Genomic DNA, 9,116 nt, shown 5'->3' with positions numbered 1-9,116 from the left:
AATAATAATAATAATTAAATAATAAATAAATAAAAATAAAAATAAAATATAGCAATGTTAAAATTCAATTTTGTTACGACTATCTAATTCATATTTTAAAATATAAACTAAAAATAAATATTTTTTATAATAACCAAATATATCATGAACCTTACATAAAAATAGACATTTAAGTCCATAATAGCTAGAAAAATTCACACTTTAAAATATGAAAATAAATTATTTTTTTAACAAACACAATACTTATATCTTACCATAAATTATTCTATACTTAACATTTAAGCCACTTTAATATATCAAAAGCCTATCTTTTGGATTATTTAAAATATATAATGATACGTTTGTACCTTGACTAACTCATGCACCAACTATTCGTAGCTTTTCTTTTTTATTTTTATTATTAACCATGACTCTAACATCTTTGCTACTGCCTTCACCAACCCCCCAATCCCCCTACTGCAGCCCATAATAGCTAGCAAAATTCACACTTTAAAATATGAAAATAAATTATTTTTTTAACAAACACAATACTTATATCTTTCCATAAATTATTCTATACTTAACATTTAGGCCACTTTAATATATCAAAAGCCTATCTTTTGGATTATTTAAAAAATATAATGATACGTTTGTACCTTGACTAACTCATGCACCAACTATCCGTAACTTTTCTTTTTTATTTTTATTATTAACCATAACTCTAACATCTTTGCTACTGCCTTCACCAACCCCTCAATCCCCCTACTGCGGCCCACCTTTTAGTTGCCCAAAGACCACTTCACCACAGCTATATAAGGTGTCCTTGGTAGCCCCTCACATCAAGTCATAACCTTAGTCTTTGGTAGTTGTCCCTAGTCGTCCCTAAGAGTCCTCTACTAACTCATAACCTAGTCATAAGATAGCTCATCCCATAGTTGCCTTATAGCTTGATACATCACTCTTACAACCAGCCTCTGTCAAGAACCGTGCACTAGCCATCCTCATTGTCGATGGTCATCAAAACCCAATCTTCCTTTTATAATAGAACCCGCACCACCAACATCTCCACTCAAGCTTCACTTTCTTTTCCAAACAAAACACAACCCTCAACTCTACCGAAACCCCATTTTCATCGTTCTCCAACTTGTGCAACACAACTGCTCCACCAAAGCTTCTTTCTTCTCCAATCTACGTACCATCAGTTGCTCTACCAAAGCTTCTTCTCTCTCTAAACCGAACACCACACCCAAAAAATCATAGGAACCTACCCTTCTTCCTAAAACGCAACTCAATCTCACTCACCTATTCTCATTTTTTTAGGTGGCCAGAGATGGATTCTCTATGCTCCTCTCCATTGGTGGTCCAAACACAAGTTTCGGTGGGCGAAGCTGGACTCTTCAGATGTCACGACCCAAATTCCGGGCGACCCAAAATTTGGCCCGTGACCCCAGGTCAAAGGTTTGACCCTAAGGGTTTCTCCTATTCCACGTTGGCAGTCAACTAAAACACTCTAAATTTTTTTTTTTTCATATAAGTCCCACTAGGGTTCTCACCAACTAACAATATTTTAAACCTTACTTAAACACATCAAGATTTAATAAACATCATTGCATCCCAAAATAAAATTTCATAAAAATCCCCTTAATCAAACTAAGGTCTTATTACATTATCCATAATTCACTTATTACAAGGTCTCGATACCACAACACAATAAAAAAATAAAACCTTTCCACTAAACCGCTCCAGGGGCATCCTGAAGTCCTCCCTGTCCCATCTGTGGATCCTCAGGAGTGATATCTGCATCTAAAAATATATAAAAAGGAAGGGGTGAGCATGTCCACATTGCTCAGTAGGGTGCCTAACACCCAAAGGGTTAATGGGGGATTACTATATTTTAAGAACCCAAACGCAACAATTCACCAATATAAATCAAGTCACACAATTTAACATACAACACTATACTTAATTCCACAACATCCACTCATTAAATGAATGCATATAAACGTGTGACACACAATCATACAATGCACTATCGTTCTCGAGCTTTCACTGAAGGATACGCGTCCGCACCCAAATATACTCCCCATTTGGAGTCTTCCCGGGGTAAACTTTTGGGTCTTTCACCCTAGGGATCTCTCTCCCTTCTTAGTTCGCCTCACACGGACTTTCACTTTTCATCACTATTTTATTTTTTTTTTCCATTTCATACACTTTTCACAATTTTTTTTTTTTTCATTTCTTCATACAACCATGATGCAAATGAATGCCACAAATTCCAAAATTCCTTAATAATTTCTACAATTCCAATAATTTCAACATTCTCAATAACCCAATAAAATAAAATTTTCACATTAAAATTCCCGAAAATATACCAACAAATTTTTAGAAATTCAAACATCAATATACTTGAATTTATATCACAATTTCAGAATTTTTTCAAAAACTCTAATAATTCCCAATATTTGAAAATAACTAATTTTTCCAATAAAATTACCGCAAATATTCCAATCAATTTTCAAAAATTCATAAGTCACTAGATTTGAAATCTTGCCCTAATTCCGGAATTTTCCTACATTTCTAGCAATTTTTAACAACCTAAAATAATTATTTATTAATTACAAACAATTCCAAAAATTACAAAAAATCCAGAAAAAATCCCAAATCATTCCAAAAAATTCACACAACATCAAAATTACCTAATTAACTCATAATTATCAGATTTATAATTTTTTTCCAATGAAAAATACATTAAATTTGAGTTTTAGGGTTAGTTTTCCCCTACCTCATATATGAAAATTTGGCCATTAAAAACGAAATCAGCCATCGTAGACTTGTTCCTCTAGTCGAATAGAGCACTTCCTCCGAATTTGGGCTGAAACAGAGGTCATTTGGCCATCCAAACAATCGGTCAAAGATCCAGCGAGTGACCAAATTTTCTGCAGTAGCCCCTCTCTCTCTCTCTCTTTCCTCGCGTGCTGCCAGTTTTCCAATTCTCCCCCTTTTCCTTTTTTTTTTTTTTTTAACAACAAAGGCTTCCTACCACCAGCTGATATCTAAGCCCAATCCATATCTAAGCTCAATCCATTTCATATCTCTTTTTTTTTTTTAAGACATCACCCACTTAAGCCCAACTCCATTATTATTATTATTATTTTTCTTTTACAAACTATTACCTTAAACGGCCAATATTCAAAGCCCAATGAATATTTTTATTTTATTTATTTTATTTCTTTTCTTTTCTTTATTTTAATTGTTTTATTTGATTTCCAATTCATTTTTTTTTTCATTTTTTTAACACACAATTTATTTATTAACACCAATCTAAAACTAATTTTTCTCAATTTTATTATTCATCAATTTAATTTAATTTTTCTTAATTAATTCATTATTTTTTTTTAATTAATTCATTATTTTTTTTTTAAATTTTCCGGAAAATTTCAATTTCTAAAATCCTAAGAAATTTTCTACCCTAAGGCTGACATGGCATAAAATTTCAACTTGTTTAATTGACCAACACAATAAAATGAAATTCACCAATCCGAAATTGACATGTGTTCTCCAAACACTTTTCTTTTTGACTTTTCAGCCATCACACAAAATAAGACTTTTCAAACTAAAAATGGTAACGTGGCATAAAATACCCGGTCATTACATCAGATGTCAATGATGTGCTGAGAAATTTGGATGTGGCTATTTTATTTTTTATTTTTTAATGATTTTCCCTGCACCAGTCAGTTGTTCTTTAACGTTGCAAGCCATGCATGGCCATGCACACTATGCTCACTGTATTTATTTCATTCGTTTTATTATTTTATTGATTTTGATTGTATTATTATTATTATTATGATTTTGGTTTTATCCTCTTAATAATTAAGCTTTTATTTTAAATTTTTAGACATAAAAAGGAGGGGAAAATAAGTTTTCAACTAAGGCTTGTTTGGCCAAGAAAAGAGGGAACGATTTTTTAAGTACAAGATGTTTGCGTTTGGGTGAAAGGAATAGGTCACGTGAGAAGAGAGAGGATTCTAGAGTCTTCCAGAGATTGTATAAAATCTGGGAAATGTCTTCTATTGGGAGGTTAGCGTTCTTTGGCCATTCGAGGGATCTCTATTGACAGAAGGTTAGAAAGAGAGAAATTTTCCAACGAGAGAATTTTGGATCTAAGTTAAGAGAAAGTTAAAGAGATAAGGAGGAGAGTTTTTTTTTTTTTTTTTTTCTCTGGTTGTGATTTTTGGTCTTTGCTGAGAGAGAGAGAGAGTTTGAGAAGAGGAAGAGAAAGACTATTAAAGAAGATCATCGAGAACATTTTTGACAGGAATCAGGGAGCAAATATATTTTCTAGTTGTTTGACTTGGTGCATCTCATCTTTCAAGTTCCATTTCTTTAATTATTTCGTATATTTGTGAATATCCAAGTTACAATCATTTGATTTTGCATTTCATTTGGTTTGGATCAAGTTATTTTTGGGATTGATGATTATATCTTGTTTTCTTGTTGATTTGATTTGTATTTGATTATTTCAAAATTATAAGAATGGATTTTTGTGATCTCTTCTTACATAGTTTTTGTTACACTTTGTTTGTAATAGCTTGAGAAATTTTAGTTCTAAGACTCCTTCTCTATAGATGTTTAAAATATTTAGATTATGATCCAAAATTGATGTTTCATGAGAATTTTTGTTTAATTAACTTTAAATATGATGTTGCATGATTAGAAGTTAGGTGTTGATTATCAAGAATTGATGTGATTGTTTTAATAATATTAGATTTAGACTTTTCCTCTATTTTTCTGTGAATATTGGATTAGATTTATTGAAATCATGAATCAATGTCATTTTTTAGATCTATATTTCGTGAATTCATAATAAGTAATCATGAGATAAGAGATCATTTTATGTGTCAATTATTATGAATCTAAGTAATTTTCATATCTAGATTTTTCTTTTAGAAATTATCAACTTAATATCATTTTTATCATTTCTTGTATTTGATTAGTGATTTATTTAAAATTTCCTTAAATCTGATTTAATTCAATGTACCAAAAAATTTTATTCCATGACTTTGAAGGAACTTAGTTAATCTAAATTTTTACTTTAATAATTTTCTTAAAATTTTTATAAACTATGATATTAAAGGATTCTTTCGGAATTTAAAATTATTATTGTCTTAATTTTGTTTAATAACATTTTTATTGATTTAATATAAATGAGATTGTTTTTTTCTCTTTCAACTTTAATTGTCATAAATTGATCTTAGTGTTTTAAAGAATTCAAATTTGGATTTCTCTGTTTCATTATATTAAGATAATCTAATTATTACATGCATTTAATTAATGACTCACTTGAAATTTCCATGTTAATTTAAAACATTAGATTTTGGTTTTATAGGATTAAAGAAATTGGTCACATGCTTGAAATCTAGATTAGAGAATATATGATGTCGTTCACAAATGCATAATATAGTGATTAAATTTTAAATAAAAATAATGTGTATAATTAGCCATGGGTGAAATGATGTCATGCTCAAAAATTTTTTATTGAGATATTGATACATCCAACTACTTATAGAAAGGATTTTTATTGATCTTTGAAATGGAGGATGAAATTAATGCAACCATTAATTGGTGCCTTGTTGATATATAATGTAATGACTTTTTTTAGATTGATGCCTTGTAGAAAGTTGATTAATGTGCATAATCAATGGAGTTGCATCTCGAGTCATTAGGTTAGACTTACACTTTCTGATATCCTCACTATTTTTTATGGAGTTACTCTAGTGAGGTATGCTTTCATCTAGGTTTTCAATGGACCAGTTCAACTTCATTATCATATACCCAGCGGAGTCGCCACTTTGTGATCCCACATTTTCACATGCATCCCATTCTATGGGTTCGAGGGTCAGGTTACTTATTAGGAAGGTACGACGAAAAACCGTGGTACCCCTCTAAGCCCTAAAAGGTAAGTCTCTACTAAGTAAGTTGAGATAATTGTGAGGATTAACTAATTAATTCAAGGATACTATGAACTAAATAAATAAATTAACACAATTCATCAATTTAATAAAGAAAAGCGTACCTAATTTGCATTCCAAGCACTTCCAGAAAACATAAAATTTAAATGACAAGTAATAGCATCACATTGCATTATAAGCATCACACATTCCATAAACAAGTCAAATTTAATGTCATACAATTTCAACACAACGATCAAACAATAGTAGACAATGTTCAATCATAAGCTTTAATTTAAATAAAAGATGAGAAAAGGGTTTGTGTACCTTGATAGCATTTAAAAGCGCTTTCATAAAACTGAGGTTAATTCACAAATAATAATAATGGATTTAACGAGGAATAAAAAACTAAGCCTCTATATATATATATATATATATATACATAGCATGTCTAAAATCAAGGAAGGTTCACAAGCATGTTCAAAAGTAACCAAATTATTAAGAGTAAAGGAATTATCATTAACAGTGTATAATATTGGTTCATAAAGCAAACTCTAAATAAATATGAAGTGTTATCTCATCAAAATAAAAATTAAGTAACATCTTTACCTTGTCCAGATTAATATCCAATAGGTCAAATTAATTAATTTTATTCCGACTAATGCCAAATTTATTCACAAGTGGGTTACTTCAAAGAAAAATCAGCAAATGATCAAAACAGAGGACTCTACAAAATAAATCTAAAACAAATATCTAGAAGTTAATTTTTATCATAAGAATTAAAAATATAAAAAATATAAAATATAAAATATAAAAAATATAAAATAAAATAAAAAATAAAAAAAAAACATTTCCTATATGTCTAGTTTATCATACAAGTAATCAAATTAATTGACTAGCTCTCATTTAGTACCAGATTTCATAATGATGATAATAGGTCCATAGGGCAACTTTTTAAGGCATTCAACAATTAATTTTTTCAATTAATTTAGAGATATCCTAAAATCATACAAAAAATCACACAACTATCTTAATATGTCTATTTTAAATAAATAAAAAAATAATAGAGCAATATCACATTTATAACATATTTAAAAATAAACAAACATCTATCAGCTCTAGAAGAATACTAGTGTTGTGGGTGTAAAAAAAACAAAAACAAAATCATATCTCTCATTTCAGAAATCATTTCTTAATATATTATGTGTCAAAAATTACATTTAGGAAGTATAGATTAAGAAAAAATGTTCAAAGAAATTAAAGAAATCGTTTAGTAATTTAATTTTTCAAAACAATACTGAATGTCAAAAATAGAGTGAAAATTGAACCTTCTCAAAGATTGATTTATATCTTCTAATTGGGAAATTATTTTTGACTCAAACAAAATTCTAAAATCAAATTAAAGAAGTTTACAACACCATGGAATAATTAGAAAAAAATTAAAAATTTATAAATAGTCATATTCCCATTTACCAATTCAAAAGTATAATCAGTTGTCAAAAATGTCAATAGAGATCCATGTTTTAGAAAATTTTATATGTAGTGATCTATTAAATCCCATTTTAATTTCCATGAATTCATCTATAAAGACTCCATTGATTGGAGCTATGAATTTTAATTCATATGTACTCAAAACCAAAATTCATTTTAAAATCTTTTCAAAGTTGCATACAAAACAAAATAGGCGGCATTATCTTTTTGGAAAATTGAAGTTTCATACTTAAAGGGACTAAGATGAATTTTAAATATAAGTTTAAGGATTGATTTTGTTATGAAAGAGATATAAAAACAATTTTCTAAAAATATTAATTCATACAAATTTTTAAACTTGGATCACAAAAAATGTAAGTGTGCATGTGTGAATCATTTAGAAAAAAAATAGGATAAATCAAGTTTTCATGAATCAAAATCAAAATAATTTATTCAAAGTCAATTGTCATGTAATTATCCAATAGCTTATTTAGATAAAATAAAATAAAATAAAATAAATTGAAGAAAAAATTAATTCAATCCCAATCATAATTTATCACGCAATCAACATTCAGTCATACAACTTCCTAGGTGTCAATTCTAACAACACTCATGGTCCACACCCAACCTAAACTAATACATATCTAAGAATCATCAAAATCATAAGAAGTGAATAGAAAGAAAATATTGATAATAAAAATTAGAGTTAGGGAATTGAATATTTTACTACAAACTAAAACATCAACACTAATCATATTTAAAAAAAATAAAAATAAAAAGTCATTATATTACATTTCAACAAGGCACCAATCAATGTCTTATCCTCCATTTTAAATATCAATAAAAATCATTTCTATAAGTAGTCGAATGTATCAATGTCTCAATAAAAATAAATAAATAAAAATAAAAAATAAAAAATCAAGCATGACATCATTTCACTCATGGCTAATTATGAACATTTATTTTATTTAAAATTTAATCACTAGATTATGCATTTGTGAACAACATATATTCTCTAATCTAGATTTCAAGCATGTGACCAATATCTTTTAATTCTATAGAACCAAAATCTAATGTTTTAAATTAACATGGAAATTTCAAGTGAGTCATTAATCAAATGCATGTAATAATTAGATTATCTTAATATAATGAAACAAAGGAATCCAAATTTTGAATTCTCTAAAATACTAAGGTCAATTTATGACATTTAAATTTGTAAGGGAAGAATGCAATCTCATTTATATTAAATCTCAAATACGTCATTAAAATAAAATTAAGACAAAATAATGATTTTAAATTGTGGAAGAATATTTTAATATCATAGTTTATAAGAATTTGAAGAAAATTATTAAAGTAAAGATTTAGATTAACTTAGTTCATTCAAAGTCATGGAATAAAAAATGTTGGTACATTGAATTAAATCAGATGTATGAAAATTTTAAATAAATCACTAATCAAATACTGGAAATGATAAAAATGATACTACATTGGCAATTTCTAAATGAAAAATCTATATCTAAAAAATTACTTAGATTCATAATAATTGACATATAAAATGATCTTTAATCTCATGATTACCTATTATGAATTCACTAAACAAAGATCTAAAAAACGACATTAATTCGTATTTTAATAAATCTAATCCAATATTAATAGAAAAATAGAGGAGAAGTCTAAATCTAATATTTCAAAATCGATCACAACCTCTAATCATGCAAC

General features: G+C 28.0%; 1 long non-coding RNA gene across 1 annotated transcript; it reads right to left on the bottom strand.

Annotated features, from left to right (window-relative positions):
* Positions 1-1,494: 1,494 nt before the first annotated feature.
* LOC117927297 lies at positions 1,495-2,849 on the bottom strand. Its single transcript, XR_004653316.1, has 2 exons — positions 2,762-2,849; positions 1,495-1,782 (listed from the first exon to the last, which is right to left on the bottom strand). It is a non-coding gene; the product is annotated as an uncharacterized LOC117927297 (long non-coding RNA).
* Between the last annotated feature and the right edge of the window lie 6,267 nt (positions 2,850-9,116).

The sequence above is a fragment of the Vitis riparia genome, chromosome 12 (genome assembly GCF_004353265.1).
Source record: "Vitis riparia cultivar Riparia Gloire de Montpellier isolate 1030 chromosome 12, EGFV_Vit.rip_1.0, whole genome shotgun sequence".
NCBI classification, from domain to species: Eukaryota; Viridiplantae; Streptophyta; class Magnoliopsida; order Vitales; family Vitaceae; genus Vitis; species Vitis riparia.
Note: the sequence above shows the minus strand (reverse complement) of the source record. Positions and strands in the feature narration are given on the sequence as shown.